Source organism: Ascaphus truei, chromosome 2 (assembly GCF_040206685.1).
Source record: "Ascaphus truei isolate aAscTru1 chromosome 2, aAscTru1.hap1, whole genome shotgun sequence".
In the NCBI taxonomy this organism is placed as follows: domain Eukaryota; kingdom Metazoa; phylum Chordata; class Amphibia; order Anura; family Ascaphidae; genus Ascaphus; species Ascaphus truei.
Window position 1 is genome coordinate 486,389,497 of NC_134484.1, and position 17,144 is coordinate 486,406,640.

At 47.9% G+C, this 17,144-nt stretch overlaps 1 protein-coding gene across 1 annotated transcript in view; it reads left to right on the top strand.

Annotated features, from left to right (window-relative positions):
* The first annotated feature begins 12,465 nt into the window (after window positions 1-12,465).
* LOC142488425 (uncharacterized) overlaps window positions 12,466-17,144 on the top strand; it is an 83,834-nt gene continuing 79,155 nt past the window's right edge. Inside the window, 1 exon segment of the mRNA XM_075588926.1 lies at window positions 12,466-12,760. The gene's annotated coding sequence lies outside the window, so the exon portion shown is untranslated.

A 17,144-nucleotide genomic window follows, 5' to 3' on the forward strand; every position in this document is an offset into this window, starting at 1 on the left:
CTGGATCACTGATTAACTGCATAGAATCACTAAACTAGTGTCTTGCAGTGCGAACAGTGAAGTGGATAAAGTAACCACTAGTCCAATGTAATCAGCACAAAAAAAAAAAAAAACTCTAGTGCTGAGGTTCTTATAAGTGTGCAGACCCTGAAATAGCAGTAAAAAAAAAAAAAAAAAAAGACATGGAAAAGGGACCCTAGCCAGGTCTGCCAGTATACTAGAGGGTTCTATGTGGAATTATTTTTCTGCAAAGTTGATCAAATATTTAATATTTTATCATTTTTTAACCATCTTTTTCTCTCAAATGTGTCCCACCTTTAAATCTGTGTCTATGAGGTTTTTATGCTACAGGTTGTTCTTTCAGCAAACCAGATGTTATTTGGTGTTCTAAAAGTTTCTGTCAGAAGACTATAGCAGATTATATTTATATTCAGTAGGGTTTTTTTTGAGATTTTTAATGTAAATTTTATACCCAAAGGTTTCAGGTTAGTTTTGCTATACGTCAAGCAATTCCATTAAGGTTATGTTTTAAATGCTGTTATCCTTTATGTGATATTGTTCACATGTAATAAAAGTGAACAAAAGGAGGGTGTTATTGCTGTTATTATTGCTGGCTGCCCCTGAAACCGAATGGCAAGGGCTGAGATTGTCAGCTCTTGGGTCTAATATTGTACCTTACTGTGTTGCCTATAATTTTTCCCTTTGATACTGTCCCCCTTAGGGGTATAAGCTAGGAACTGTGTATGTGGGATTAACTGTGTAAGACCAGTGGGCTAGTTAATGCATTCTCTGTGTATTCCCTTTGCCTCATGGGACTGCAGCTGTCTGTGCGAGTTTATAAATGGATTGCCTTGTATGGGTGGCCCCTTATGAGAAATAGCTGCAGAGCAGTCTCCTGGCACATGATAGAAAACGGAGGGGATATTTTGGCCTGTCAGCAAGGTATTCTTAGCTGGTGTCTTAGAGAAGAGAAGGTTTTAGAACCCCACATGATAGGTGCAAATGGTGGAGTGCAAGCTCTTGTGTCTACATGTTGGTTGTATGTGTTTTAAACATACAATGCATTGTGCTTGTCCTGTGATTTAAACCCAGGTTGGTGAATTAGCATGTGAATAAGCATTCCAATGCCCCAGCTCAGATATGGAGTGCTTGAAAGTGAACTGACCCTGTTATTTCCTATGTCATGTTCCATTAGCCCTTGAACTGTGAAATTTCTTGTGTGTCAGTTTTAGGGGGATATTTGGGTGGAAATATAATTATTTTGGTTGCAGGAGTTGGGGGGTCCAAAGTGCTGGTAGTCACTTAATTTTCCCCAGCAAGCAGGCATGATTTGACAGTGCGCAGGGTGAATTACACTAGGGCTTCCCTGTGTCCCCCAAACTCCTTGATTTTGAGCCCAAATCCCCCCAAGTTATTTCCCTAATAAGTATAAGGTCCCCCAAAGTATATTCTCTGTTTCTTGTGTTTCTGTGTGTTTCCAAGGTCCTATCCGAATAAACCGCAATGTATTTTTCTGCCTGTTTTGCCTTGTGACTGATCCCTTAAATATAAAGGTGTATTTGGCCTGGCCTACCGTGACAATCAGAAAGAATTTTTCTCATGGGAAGACCAATGGTCACCCCAGGTACATTTTAGATTTAATGTTGTATGATTATGCTCTAAACAGACGATTTTAATCAGCGTCTATTGTGTGAAACTAATGCAATTGTTTGAGTGTCTCATGTTCAGGTGCAGTCCTTCTAATTAGATGAAGATAAAGGTGACGCAAAAGCGCTTTTCATCTAAAGTGGAGAGGCCCATTCCAGATGCTACCCCGTCAGAGTATTTTCCTGGATCCATGTTACACAAGTGCACCCACAGTCGCTTCAAAATTAAACCTCAATACAGAAGGGAAGGCCTAAAGACACAGTTATTTTCAGTTGGTGTTTTGGGTCACAATAAAACCCGGCACTAACCAAAGAAGGAGAAAAGTTCGTACCAGAAATCCGGACCTCAATATATGAACTTTGAACTTTTTAATAACCTTTTTTACAGGTTTTATTATTTTAATTACAATGTTTATGCTGTTAGGTTTATATAAGTGGTGTTCACATTAAGATGATAGGGTAGTAACAGGAATATTTTGTTTAATAATATGTCTTTTGTTTTATTGTCCTGTGTATAGCATATATGCACACCTTCTTGTTATATAATGGAATCCTGGTAAACAAAGCCCACATCTTATGTGCAATGTAACCCAATGTACTATCCATACCCAATAAGTTGCACCCCAGGAACACGAGAGTTATATTTAACCCCTTGGAAAAAGACAAGATGCTATAAGATATTTGTAGAACTATATATATATAAAAGAAACTGGTTACGAAGGGAGTAGAAATACGACTTTGCCCTAGGGAAGTTATTGACTCTGTGATAGAAGGATAGATAAAGTATTATCCTGCAACTAGACCAGGTTATGTTATTTGGGAAAGTGATTTTAGTGTTTAAAGGTAGAGATGAGGGTTGGGATTTGTTGGGACTTGGTGGTTAGATTATTTCGCTGGGAGCGAAGCTAGTGGATGTTTTTGTATGTATGTTTGTCCTACTCATTACTCTCTGTGTTATGAACAGCAATACTTTGGTCCAGAAGTGTGTTGCAACCCCCCCACGGATGCTATGTCTCTTTTTGGTGATGAAAATGTCAGCAGTCCCCCAGAAGAAGAGACCAAAAAAGAAATCAACTGGGCCGATACAATGGCCAGATAGGAATCAAGTTATGCACTATGGGACTATTTTTTTGGTCCAGCAGGACTATGATATGGTTAACTGTTCTTTAAAAAGACTGTCTCTAAAGGATACGAGGGGGCTGAGAAGATTGGATATGAGGAAGGTGGGAAGGGTGTGTGTCAACCACAAGGAAAGGATCACAAGTCAGCCATTTTGACTATGGCATCCATTTTGTCTGTTCCGATATTCTGAGTAAATGTAGTATGTAAGATGTATGTGTTGGGCAGTCGCTCCTAGGAAATATTAACCCACACCAACCCCCACTTATGCTCATAAATAGAATTTAAATAATGTTCCCCCTACCTAAGCAAAGAATACGAAATTGAAAGGCATTAATTATTAAAAGTAGCTCAGTTAAGAGAGTTGCGGGAGGTCTAATACCTTTTTAGGAATGTATGATTTATATGCAAAAGGGGATTTTTTAGTAGTCAATATAGATGCCGTTTTTAACGATACTAAAGACGCTATTTTAAGACTCAGTAGCAAATAGCAACAAATTAGAGCAACAGTATTGCAAAATTGTATGGCACTAGATTATCTGTTGGCAGCACAAGGAGGGGTTTGTAAGTTAGTAGGTAAAGAATGTTGTGTTTATATTGATGACCAATCAAAAAGTATACATCATGACATGGACACTCTACCAGAAATTCAATCTAGAATGCGAGAGGAACCAAAAGGGTTCGATTGGACATTTGGTCTTGGAAATTGGCTAGGTGCGTTGGGATTGAAAATTCTTTATGGAATCATGGCAATCGCAAGTTTATTACTTTGTGTGTATATGTTAATTCAGATGGCTAAAAGTGTAATCAGCTCTATTTTTGCCAAAAGAAAGCTGCTTCTGCTTCTAGCTCTACAGTTATGTATATGTTTCCCACAATGAGAGCGAGAAATACCAATAGTCTTGGTACTCGTCAACCACCCATATGTTCATCTCTGATTATCAAACGAGGTACCTAAAAGAGATAGGTTTCTGCATCCCCATGGTCTCTTAGAGGTTTCTCCCTTGGAGTTTTTCCTCTCCTGAGTGGTGTGTAGAAGAATAAATGGGACTGGTCGATTGGATTGTTCTTCCAGAACAAAAGGAGGGAATGTAAGGTTAAAAACTGTATCTGTCAGCTATGTTCTTTTCAGGGCCTGAATAGGTTAAAACAGCCAAGCTTTATTTTCGCAAAAAGACTAGATGGTAAAAGTATTTCAGCTTTAGACCAGCTGTCCCAGGATATCTATTACATAAGAAACAAGATTATAAGAAACAAGACCTCTAGTCTTGTTTCTGACCCCATTAGTAGTTATTGACCTTTGATCCATATTTCTACTAATTTAGGCCAGATGATATATGTCATTTTAGATGTATGATCTATACATGGGAACTGAATTTGTAACAGATGTATGAAATTGACACACGATGTATTGTCCTTGTCTTGGGTATAAAAGAACTGCCTTGATGACATATTAAACAGAGGAAAGAAATCATTGTGCATTGTGTGCATTGAATCTTTGCTTCTCCGAGCTCGACTATCATATCTGAGACCAGAAGCATATAGCAGCTGCGTGATGAATCTCCCCGGGTCGAGTAGAAGAAGTTGCCTGCTCTAAGGTCTGGTCAGGTAGACTGGACCTAACAACCCCGGTACCCTTTTACCGTCTCTGGAAGAGTCCTGGAACCTCGGATAGTGGGGTTGCTCCACGACTGTGGGTTGCGGGTGCTCTTCTGCTGCACTGTACCTTTCTACAAGGGCCACAAGCTCATCCGCATTGTGGGGGTCACTCCGACTGACCCAACGGCGTAAGGCAGAGGGAAGTTTCCTCAAGAACTGGTCCATGACCAACCGTTCCACGATGTGGCTTGCTGAGTTGATCTCGGGTTGTAGCCACTTCCGGGCGAGGTGGATGAGGTCATACATCTGGCTTCGGGTGGCTTTATCCATCGTGAAGGACCATGCGTGAAACCTTTGGGCACGAACAGCCGTGGTTACGCCGAGGCGGGCGAGGATCTCGAACTTCAATTTTGCATAGACGTTAGCTTCGGCTGGCTCTAGATCAAAGTAAGCCTTCTGGGGTTCGCCGCTTAGGAAGGGTGCGATTAGACCAGCCCACTCAGCTTCTGGCCATCCCTCTCTCTGTGCCGTGCGTTCAAACGTGAGAAGATAGGCTTCCACATCATCCGAGGGTCCCATCTTCTGAAGGTAGTGGCTTGCCCTGGTCATTTTCGGAACTGGGGCTGCCTCTGCCAGTGGAAGGTTACTGATAGTCCCCCTCAGGATCTCGAGTTCCTGCTGTAAGCCCTGAGCGAACCGCTTTTGCTCCTCTCTCAGCAGGCGGTTTGTCTCTTGCTGGTTTGCATTAGTCTCTTGCTGGGCTATTAACAGCTGTCGCTGGGTTTCACTCGCCTGTTGCTGGGCTTCATTCGCGTCTTTCTGGACAGCGACATTGCGTACCAGCGCACTCACCACGTCTTCCATCTTGTTTGGAGAGAGAGAAAAAAAAACCTTCTTTTTTTTTTTTTTTTTTTTTTAAAGTTCTTTAACCCCCAGACCTTTCAGTGTTCTGCCCGCATTCTCCACCATATGTGACAAACGGCTTACTCCGGGGCTCCGCCGTCTGTCCGGGACTGTTAGAACACGGTCTTTTAGGGTAGGTTAAATGATGAGACGTCACGTACTGTTCCTTTAAACAGGCTATGCCTGGTTTATTCAGTCCCAGGCACTGAGACTGCCACAGTTTAAACAGAAAACAAAGCCAAACAAAAAGCTGCTCGTCTGAGCGATAACTTAAACTTAGATGTCCCTGACTCAGAGTTGGAAGTGGCTTGTCCACTTCCACCAACAAAATAAGTACCTTTGCAGTCTTTAGACAAACTAACAGAATGAATGAAGCGATTTGGGAAAGAGGCTTTCTCACCCCTCTGCAGTTCAGCAGCCTTCCAGGCTCTTGGGCGGGGCTCAGAGGAAACAGGAAACAGGTCTTATATACCTGAACTCTAATCAGCATGACAGGTGACAGAAAACAGGCAGCAGACAAACTGTGGAATGGAGTGCCTGTACCACGAGGCTGCCCTGTTCAGCTTAGACAGGACAGAAACTGTTCAGTATCCTGGGAGCCCTGTATATGGAGTTTATTACCAACCCCTGGTTTCTGTCACACATAATATAACATAATTTAACTTATCATAACATAACTCAACAACATTTCGCATAACATTGCATCATCTAGTGCTAGATAACATTCTAGACCAGTTTGAAGCAGACTTTAACATTGTCCTGATGTTTTGTTTTGCCTCACCGCCTTGTGTAAACAGAGTGTATTTTATGTGTTAGCTCTTTTTCTAGGTTGTGTACTATGTGCTCTTTGGGTGGGGGGTTGTAGTTGTGTCTAAGTGTGTGGTGGGGGGAAGTTCTCTTAGTCTGTCCTAGGGGTGGCTGGGCGCTTCTTAGAGGTAGGGAGAGGGGGGGGGGGTCGAGGGGATGGCCGGTAGTGTGCCGGGGTGGTGTGAGGGAAGGGGGTCTCCATGTGGGGGCGGAGGGAGGGGGGGAAGGGGGGGGAGAGGCAGGACTTTAGGGGGGAAAAGGGGGGAGAGGGGGGGAGGGTAGGGGGGGGGGAGAGGAGGGGGGGGAAAGCATTATATGGCTGTCTAGGGGGGGGGGTTGGTGGGGTGAAGGATGTAAGCACGGAAGGGAAGGGATGGGAAGGGAGGGGGGGTGAGGGGGAGGGAGGGGAAGGGAAGGGAGGGGGAGGGAGGGAGGGGGGGGGGTGGGAGGGAGGGAAAAGGGAGGGGGGGGAGTCTATGGTGTTAGTTTTGTTAAGTACCTGTTACATGAGCAGTCATATATCGTATATCCAGGGTATCATCACTTTTTTGTCTAGGAGAGACACTCCCCTAGTGGATCTCACATTTTTGGCATAATATAACATAATTTAACTTATCATAACATAACTCAACAACATTTCACACAACAAAGCATCATCTAGTGCTAGATAACATTCTAGACCAGTTTGAAGCAGGTTTTAACATTGTTCTGATGTTTTGTTTTGCCTCACCGCCTTGTGTAAACAGAGTGTATTTTATATGTTAGCTCTTTTTCTAGGTTGTGTACTATGTGCTCTTTGGGTGGGGTGTTGTAGTTGTGTCTAAGTGTGTGGTGGGGGGAAGTTCTCTTAGTCTGTCCTAGGGGTGGCTGGGTGTTTCTTAGAGGTAGGGAGAGGGGGGTCGATGGGATGGCCGGTAGTGTGCCGGGGTGGTGTGAGGGAAGGGGGTCTCCGTGTGGGGGCGGAGGGAGGGGGGGAAGGGGGGGGGAGAGGCAGGACTATAGGGAGGGGAGGGGGGAGGGGGGGGAGGGAGAGAGGGAGAGAGGGAGAGAGGGAGAGAGGGAGAGAGGGGGAGAGGGGGAGAGGGGGGGAGAGGGGGGGAGGGGGGGAGGGGGAGGGAGAGAGGGGGAGGGGGGAGGGGGGAGAGGGGGAGAGAGGGGGGGAGGAGGGGGGACGAGGGGGGAGGGGGGAGGAGGGGGGAGGGGGGAGGGGGGGGGGGAGAGGGGGGACAGTCTAGCTATGTTGTGTTGGTGATGTTTGTTTTCTATTTGTGTATCTGACTCTGTCGCGTGATCGCTGTATATGGTGTTTGTTCCTGCTAAACGCAGCCTTTGTGTGTATGCTTCGGTGGGTGGCTTAGCAGTTCCTTTAGCCCGAGGCCATTGATGCTTATTTTTGCCTCTGCTTGTCAGCCTTTCCCTCAGCCCACATATCATGCGTTAGTCTTAGGTCACCGTTCCTTATGGCTAAGCGAGTGGGCGGGGTGGCAATTTCAAACTTAATTGTCCCGGCTCGGTGTCTCTTCTCTGTCAGGCCTCCCCTGGCTGTGGGGCACCAGGCCGTGAGTATGGGTATCGCCCGAGGGGAAAGCGTGGGGGCACCCGGGGAGGGGAGAGGGGGGGGGGGTCCGCTCTTCTCAGCAGAACCAGTCCACGGAGATCCCCGACCCCATCTCCCAGCCACAAGGCCAGACCAAGGGTCTTCCAGGTCGCGGGGCTGGGCCACCCGCTAACATCCAGCCAGTGAGGCGTAGCCTCCGTGCGTCGCCCCCCTCCAACTCGCTGCGTGACCCCCCCCCCCCCCCCCAACCCGTCCGGCACCGTCAATCTCTCCAGGGATTTTTTAGGGATTACTCACGGTTGCTGGAGCAGTTCGACCTGGGCTCGGGAGATCATAAGGCCGGTAAGGTCCGGCTCTCCACCTCCAGGGACCCCACACGGGGAGGGTCGGGGGCCAAAAGAAGCCGAAAGGCCATAGGTAGCCAACAAGAGGACGGGGACATGGCGAGAAAGAGGGAGAAAGAGAAAAAAAAAAAAAAAGAAGGGGGGGGGGGGGGGGGGTCCCTGCATCTCCCGTCGATCGGAGCCCCGTCACACTTTTCAGGTAAGTGAAGTGGGTGTTGCAAGCGGTTGTGAAGATTTGAGAGCGGTGCTGTTCCCTCGTCAGCTGTCTCTCCTCTCCCGGTGGGTCGGTGTAGTCATCTCCGGCAGTGCTCGTCCTCTCCCTGCAGTGCTGGTAAGGTGGGGTCTTTGTGTCATTCTTGGGGATGGTGCCTTTGTATGTGCTGAGAGTGTGGGGTTGAGTTCGTCTACTTAATCCTCTGACCCCTCTGTCCCGCCAGCCTTTCCGAGGCCCTGGTTGGGGGCTCTTCTTGTCTGGGTACTTCGTTTCTCCAGCTGGCAGGAGGGGTGAGGTTTAGTGCTTTAGCAAAGTGCTCCATATCTTCTTGATGTTTAATTGAGAGCATCTTTCCATTGCGCTGCACCATTAGTCTAAATGGGAAGCCCCATTTATACTTTACTCCGCTGTCCCGCAGTAGTATGGTATGGGGTCTTAGTTCCTTGCGGCGATCTACAGTTCTTTTGGATAGATCGTTGTAAAGTTGCAGTTGGCTGTCCTCAAATGTGATGAGATCTTTGGTTCGGGCAACCTCCATTATTTTTTCTTTTGCCGAAAATTTATGAAGTCTGGCTATGACGTCTCTCATCCTTTTTGGATCCTCTGATCTAGGGCCAAGGGAGCGGTGAGCCCTGTCCAGTTCAAGGTCCGTCTGATTCAAGTCTCCACATAGGGATGTGAAGAGCTCCAGGAGGTAAGTCTTTAACTGCCCTGGAAGTACCGACTCGGGGATGCCTCTGATTCTTATGTTTTGTCTCCTGTCGCGATTCTCCTGATCTTCTAGGGAGTCGCGGAGACTTTCTACCTCAGCCCCGAGCCGGAATATCTCGTTTGCAGCTAATTCTTGGGCCTGTGTGGAGGTCTCCATTTTGCCTTACAGTTCATCCGTGCGCTCCCTTAGGCCTGTCAGTTCTTGCTTTAGCTCAGTGACTGCTGATCTGAGATCGGCCTTTAGCGATTTGTGCAGGTCATGCAGCATTTCTGCCATAAGCTCTTTCATGTCCTCTCGGGTGAGTGTTGCCGCCGGCTGCGCTGGCATTTCTTGCCGGTCTTGCGTTTGGGCAGTTTGTTTGGGGCCTCGTGCGCCTGATGGGCCTGCGCCATCTTGGTTTCTTGCCGCCGCCTCTGAGTTTCGCGGGGAGAATAGCTTGTTAACAGCCTGGGCTGTTTGGGATTTTTGTTTGTTAGCCATTTCCTCTTGGGTTGCGGGTCTAGGGTAGTGCTTTAGGAGGGGGAATTTTCGGGGGAAAAGAGCCTCTATTTATTTATTTGTTAGGGGGTCTGGCGAGCTCCTCTGCTACACGTCCATCTCCGTCGGCATCCTGGCCACGCCCCTACATAGTTTTGTTTATGTGTTCATAGGTTGTAGCGGGGGGGGCAGGGGGAATTGGGAAGCGTGGCTGTGTAGCTTTTCTGGCTCTCAATGTTGGACACTCATATATTTGTGGCAGCCATTTTAGAGTGTTGTTGTTTTGGGCGATTTTGCAGGTTGTGCTGCCAGGAAGTTTTGTGCCAGGATGGGGTTGGGCCGTTGGTTAAGCCCGTGGGTCTCGGACGGCAGACTCTGGCAGCTGTTAGAGATTGGCAACCTCAGTTTTCTTTTTTTTTTGGGGGGGGGGGCGGGGGGGGGCCTGCAATTATGGCTTTGGGTGTAAGGGGGAGGGTGAAGGTTCACTTTGCAATTGTATTTCTGACCAGGGGGGGAGAGGGGGCACCCACTCCTTCTGCACTGTTTTTGTTGAACCCTGCTGTGCTCTAATGGCAGGGTGTCTCTGGGCGCTTCTGTGCAGCAGGGCTCCGTTGTCCCCCAACTGTCTATCCCTCCTTACCCTTCCCCAGCTCCGGCTGAGCCTGATTGTCTCTCCGTCTGTCCTGCACGCCTCCCCTCCGCCTCCGGTTCTGCAGCGTGCCGCGGATCAGCCTAGGCTTCCGATTCGGCGGCCATCTTGGTTCCTCTGCCTCGTGGGGACTCGTGGGGAGCGCTGTCGGCTGGCTGCTCTATTTCCAGCGGTGGGAGCTCCCGGTGCCGCCCGCAGAGCAGAGGTCCCGTGCCACCGCTGCAGGGCTCCTTCAGTTCCGTCCGGCGGCCATCTTGGAAATCTCGGCTGCAGGGGCTCCGGGACTCCGGCTCTCCCGAGTGCTTGTTGCTCGCTCGGTCTGCTGCCACGGGGCCTCACGGGGTGCGGGTGAGTCTCCCCCGCTCTTGTGGCACTTTTTCGCCGCTTTTTGGTTAGTTTTATGGTTTTTTTTGCTGTATTTAAACTGGGGCTGCATGGAGCTCTCTGGCTGTGCTGCTTCCCAGTTCGGCTGCTGGCCACGCCCCCCAATATATATTATCTTTAACTGTGCATGCAATGTCATGAATATAATGTATACCCTGTTCATTTATGTAATTGTATTTGTAACCATGTATTATTTGTTTTAACTCTGTGCCCAGGACATACTTGAAAACGAGAGGTAACTCTCAATGTATTACTTCCTGGTAACACATTTTATAAATAAATAAATCATGAGTGTGTTATGGGCTATAGCTTCTCTCTGTGAGGCTGACATGTGTAACGGGTATCCCCCACCCAATCGCAGAAAGAGTGTAGGTGCGGAGTACCTAATGTTACCAGGTGTGGTGCTTTACCTGTTGGGCTCACAGGAGGGCTGAGCTTCCGCCACGGGGAACCTGGGGCACGTATAATAATATGAGTAACCTTGTACTCGGTGCAGCGCCTCCACCTGCGATGGCTCCCACTAGAGGGGAAGTGGTTCCTCGCAAAACAATATATATCACCACACAGCATGTAAACCAACCAATGACTTTACTATTGCAAACGTAATTGTGCATATGATAAACAGGTGTCCCTCCCTAGAGGAGACACTAACTACTGCGTCTCGCAGGACGCAACCCCCTTCCACCGGGTGATCCCATCCCGTGTCCAGTAACCCCACACAATTTGTCCCTTCAAGTGATATAGATGTGTGTGTGACTGCGCAGCCACTAGTCCCATGTGAGTACTCTGTTGGTGCACTTTATAACGATACCTGCCCTGGCTCCAGCCACGGGTGCCGCTATACCACTGGGTTTGGATCCGCCGTGATGTCCTCCTACGCGTGGGTTGAATTCCGGCGTGGATAATATTACCGCAGCTCCGCACCGTCTGTATCTTGGCGGGAATCTGTTTGCCGCCGGCAGGCCGCAGTCACTGCTTGGCGTGGCCTCCGGGAAGATAGTCTTTACATAAAATATATATATGGGTCTGAGCCCAGACCTCTGAGGGACGTGCAGCGTCCGCTGTGTCCCTAACTAACTTCTGAATAATAAGGTGCAGGAGCCCTAACCTGGGGCCTGTCCCTGAAACACCACAACTACTGGAGGCTCAGGGCTATCTGGGGCCTAGGGGGCTGCTGGCCTAGTGCAGGGAGTCACTGACTCCTGCACCCTACTTCCTTCCCCTAGCTGCTCCGGTCGCCGACTGCCTAACGTGCTCAGAGCCCGCGAAATGTATCGAATCTCCTCTGCAGGGAGATACTCCAGCCCTATTGGCTCCCTGGCGTCACGTAGGGTCCCCTAAGGCTCATGGGAGCTGTAGTCCCTCTCTAGAGCCCTCTCCCTATTGGCCAGCGGTCGCTGGTCCTTCCTGCACATGCGCAACTCTGCCGGGCCGCAGGACTCTCACTGCGCATGCGCAACCTTAAGCAAGATGGCGGCGCACTGCTCGGGAGCAGCCACGGACCTCAGGAGCACCAGAGTACTCCCTGCACGGCCCCCACCCTCCAGAAGTGCTGGCGGGTCTGTCGAGTGACCCCCGGCAGCGGAGGTAAGAGGAGGGGGGGTCGCGGGACAGAGGGGACCTGGCTACACATGTAAAAGAGGAAGCACCTTCCGAGCTGAAGCAGAAAGAGGAAATAAGAGGCAGGGGGAGGCGTGAACACAGAAAGAAAATCAGCTAGCAGGGGCACAGAGTATATCACCAGACGTCACTACACACACAGCACAGAGTATATCAGCAGACACACAGCACAGAGTAAATAAGCAGACACACAGCACAGAGTATATCACCAGGCCGCACTATATATGGTGGGAGATGGGGGTGAGATTGTCACTATGTTTCTCAGCAGCCCACAGCCAGCACCACGTGCAGCTCTCACCAGGGGGCACTCACCGCATCTTGCTTGGGAGCCCACCAGGGGTCACTGTTCCATATGAGCTCAGGAGGAGCTGGTTAGAGGCGCTCTGGCCTCCCCTCTTCCCTCTCTATGGCCCCTCTGCTGCAGCCGGATGTCCTGGTGTGTGAGGTTTGATTCCGGCAGGAAACACTGACCCTGAGCACAGACTGTCCCACATCCTGAGGGGGGAATCCAGGTCACTCCCACAGGGAAGGACTGAGAGATCACAGGGGCTCCCCCCACCCTCCATAGGAAGTACACACACAGTGAGGGGGGGATAAAGTGCACATCTCAGGCACTGAGGGGGGGACACACTGAGGAATAGGCTCTGCAGCCTCTAAGTCCCTTTTCCTGTGTCCCCCTCACATTGCCCACCCCCTGCTGCACAGAGATCTTCAGCCTGTGTTATTGGGTAAGTGCTTTCCTCCTCCTCCCTTCCCCTCCCTTGTGTGACCTGTGCACATTATCCCAGTGCTGTTCTGAGCTTCCTTACACACAGGAGCCTGAGAGGCTGAGCCTCTGATAGTGAGGGGGAGCCTCTGGCACTGGGGGGGTTACTCCTCCTGTATCACAGGGACTGGGAGATAATGGGGGTTATTTTACATTGGGAATTAACATTAGGGATCAGTGAGGATAAGATTGGGAAAGTTATTAAATAGAGTTAGAAAGTAATTAGATTGAGGGAGTATTGGTTGGAGTTTAACTCCTTCATTACCACAGGGGCCAGCATCCTGTGTGTGTTATGGGCTATAGCTTCTCTGTGTGAGGTTGACACGTTTGCCCGGGGACAGTCCTGGTATGTATGTATCAAGGGGAGAGGAAAAACAAAAGGCGCAAACCACTGAGCACAATGCTTAAATTACTAAACACTAATAAGATTGTAATGCAATGAAAGTCCAATCTGTAGAATCCTGGATTGAGTGGGATCTATAAATGAGAAGATAGCCAGATATGGTGAAGTATTTATGTATTATTGACACACAATGTAAGCACAGATCCTACTTACGAAATCACAGATAAAAATGAGCATGTCAGGATAAAATCCTTGTCTGGAACTATAATACGGGAACTGTTAGCCGCAGGATCAACTCCAAAGGACGCCGTCTGCGTCCGGCGTCTGTGTATGCAGATCTCCTCCTCGGCTGGAAACCTCGCGATGTCAGCGTGATGACGCTCCGCTTTCACTTCAGATATACAGAAGCTCCTCTGTGGGTAAAATTGTTCGGAAATGCCGTTAATAGCGGTTTGTAAGTTCCAATTGCCTTGAATAAGGCATATAGTCCAGCAAGCTAGTAAAATCCAAGGGACAAGACTAACGTAGCCCTACGCGTTTCGTCTAAAAAACCCTTATCAAAGGGTGTGATACCTTGAGATCCCACTCAATCCAGGATTCTACAGATTGGACTATCATTGCACTGCATCTTTATTAGTGTTTAGTAATTTAAGCATTGTGGTCAGTGGTTTGCGCCTTTTTGTTTTTCCTCTCCCCTTGATATATATTGGAACTGTGTGTTACCTTTACATTGTGGCAGCATCCACAGATACATATTAATACTGTTTGTTAGATATATTTGCGCACCTTTCTTTCTCTCCTATGTATGTATGTCTTTATTTATGTAGCGCCATTAATATACATAGCGCTTCACATTAGTAATACACGTGACAATCGTATAAATAACAAATCATGGGAATAAGTGCTTCAGACATAAAAGTAATATTGTAGAAAAGGAGTCCCTGCTCCATAGAGTTTACAATCTAATTGTTGGGGAGAACGTACAAAGACAGTAGGAGGACATTCAGGTAAGTGCGTCTGCAGGGGGCCAAGCTTTATGTATCGTGTATAGTATTAGCCACGGTGCTACTCATATTCTTCTTTAAGCAAGTTGGTCTTAAAGGTGGATAGAGAGGGTGCTGGTCGGGTATTGAGGGGAAGGGCATTCCAGAGGTGCGGGGCAGTCAGTGAGAAAGGTTTAAGGCGGGAGAGGGCTTTAGATACAAAGGGGGTAGAGAGAAGATATCCTTGAGCAGAACGCAAGAGTCGGGATTGTGCATAGCGTGAAATTAGGGCTGAGATGTAAGGAGGGGCAGAAGAGTGTAAAGCTTTAAAAGTGAGGAGGAGTATTGAGTGCGAGATTTGATAGGAAGCCAGGAGAGTGATTTCAGCAGGGGAGACGCTGAGACAAATTTAGGAAAGAGTAGTGATTCTGGCAGCAGCATGTAGGGGAGACAGGTGAGAGGCAGGAAGGCCGGACAGCAGGAGGTTACAGTAATCGAGACGGGAGAGAATGAGGGCCTTGAGTCAAAGTTTTAGCAGTCGAGTAACAAAGGAAAGGGCGTATCTTTGTTTCGGAGGAAAAAGCGACAGGTTTTAGATACGTTTTGAATATGAGGGGCAAATGTGAGAGAGGAGTCGAGTGTGACCCCAAGGCAGCGTGCTTGGGCTACTGGATGAATGATGGTACTTCCAACAGTAATGTGGAAGGAGGTAGTAGGGCCAGGTTTGGGAGGAAGTATAAGGAGTTCTGTTTTTGCCATGTTTAAGTCGGCGGATGGCAATCCAGGATGCTATCCCAGAGAGACATTCAGAAACTTTAGTCTGTACAGCAGGTGTAATGTCAGGGATGGAAAGGTAAATTTGTGTGTCGTCAGCATAGAGGTGATATTTAAACCCAAGAGATGTGATTAGGTCACCTAGAGAAAGTATGTACAGAGAAAATAGAGGTCCCAGGACAGAGCCCTGGGGTACCCCCACCGAGAGATCAGTAGAGGAGGAGGTGTTAGCAAAAAAAGACACTGAATGTACGATGGGAGAGGTAAGAGGAGATCCAGGATAGAGCTTTGTTTCGAATACCAAGAGTATGGAAAATGTGAATGAGAACAGGGTGGTCCACTGTGTCAAATGCTGCAGAGAGGTCGAGTAATATGAGCAGAGTGTAATGATCTCTGTCGTTGGCAGCATGGAGGTCATAAGTTATTTTAGTGAGGGCTGTTTCCATGGAGTGAGCAGTGCAGAAGCCAGATTGTAGAGAATTGGTGTTGAGAAAATGTAGCAGTCGAGGGAATACAAGACGTTCAAGAAGTTTGGAGGCAAAGGGCAGGATTGAGACAGGTCGATAGTTAGAAAGACAGGTAGGGTCAAGCTTGCTGTTTTTGAGTAAAGTTATAACTGTTGCATGTTTTGAAGGAGGAGGGAAAGGTACCAGAGTAGAGGGAAGAGTTAAAAAATCTGTGTGAGCGTAGGGATTATAATAGGAGTAAGAGGTTTTAGGTGATGGGAGGGAATGGGATCAAGAGGGCAGGTGGTAGAGGGAGAATAGGAGATCAGCAGTGACACATCCTCCTCCGAGAGTGGAAAAAGAGTCCATGAAGGCAGAAGGAGAGATGGGAAGCGATGTGGGATGGGAGGTGGCAACAGAGGGGATGTTCTGACATATGGATTCCACCTTTTCCTTAAAATAGTCAGAAAAGTCCTGAGGTGAGATGGAGGAAGAAGAGGCAGCTGAGGGTGGTCTGAGTAGAGTATCAAAGACAGAGAATAGTCGGCGTGGGTTAGACTTGTGCTTGTTGATTAGTGATGAAAAGTAGGTTTGTTTAGCCTGAGAGAGGGCAGAATTGAAACAGGACAGCATACATTTGTAGTGAAGGAAATCTGCGAGGGTATGAGATTTCCTCCAGAGGCGTTCAGAGGAACGAGTGGAGGAACGCAGCATGCGTGTGGCAATTTAGCCAGGGTCTGGGGTTAGAAGGGCGAGGACGGCAGAGAAAAAGCGGGGCATGTAGATCAAGACAGGAGGATAAGGCACTGTTGTAGTTCCTGACCAGGTTGTCAGGGTCTGAAGCTGAGCGAGGAGAGGGAGGAGCGTAAAGTGGAATCAAAAGCTGGTAGGTTAATATAGCGCAGGTTTCTACAGAAACGAGGGCTAAATGGAGACAGAGTAGGGGAGAAGCGAGATGAGGTGATGGTCAGAGAAAGGAAAGGAGAAATGGAGAAATCAGTGAGATGTGCGACAGTTGTGAATAAAAACACAAGTCTGAGGATATGTTTTGCAGAATGACAGATAAGTTTATTGCGGTGTACGGTGCACACGCAGAGGAGGGTTTCAAAATAAAACTTTCCCAACGACATGGTGGCATACAGGCCTTATTTATACACAAAATACTAAAACCACGCCCCCTATACGAGGTTGCGTGTCGTCACTACGTAAACAAAATATGAACATGAACACATCGAGTTAATAATATTATTATGGGATGCATAAATGAAATGAAATGACTCAGCTAATATTCCTTATACAAGCCGGTGACTTTTACTCTACATACAGAACTCATGGCCCCCCCACCTTCGGAATGAGACACTGTGCCTATCAGTCTCGTATTTTCATAACATTGGCACATTGCTCTTGTTCTCAAGGTTTTTTGCTTAGCTGAACCGCTCAATATCAATTGGAACTTCAGAAGAAAAAAAATATATTTTAAACTAACGTTCATACCAACTTTCATACAGACAATAGACAATATCAGGCACCTAAGATGGATGCTGACTCAAAATGGTTGCTTAGATCCCAGTGCTGTTATGTCAGACCTCCCCCTTACGTCATATTCTCACTTTGTCACTCCCTCCTTTTTTTTTATTCTTAAAACATAGCTTTTGAGAATTAAGTTTATGATGATAGTCCAGGGACAACTCAGAGGACAAGGGCGCGTGCCCTTTACTGTCATAGTCTCGTAAGGCGCTGCGGCCCCAACTTGTCTTTTGGAGTTGAATAACTGTGGTCGGCATCTTCTTTCTTCAAGGT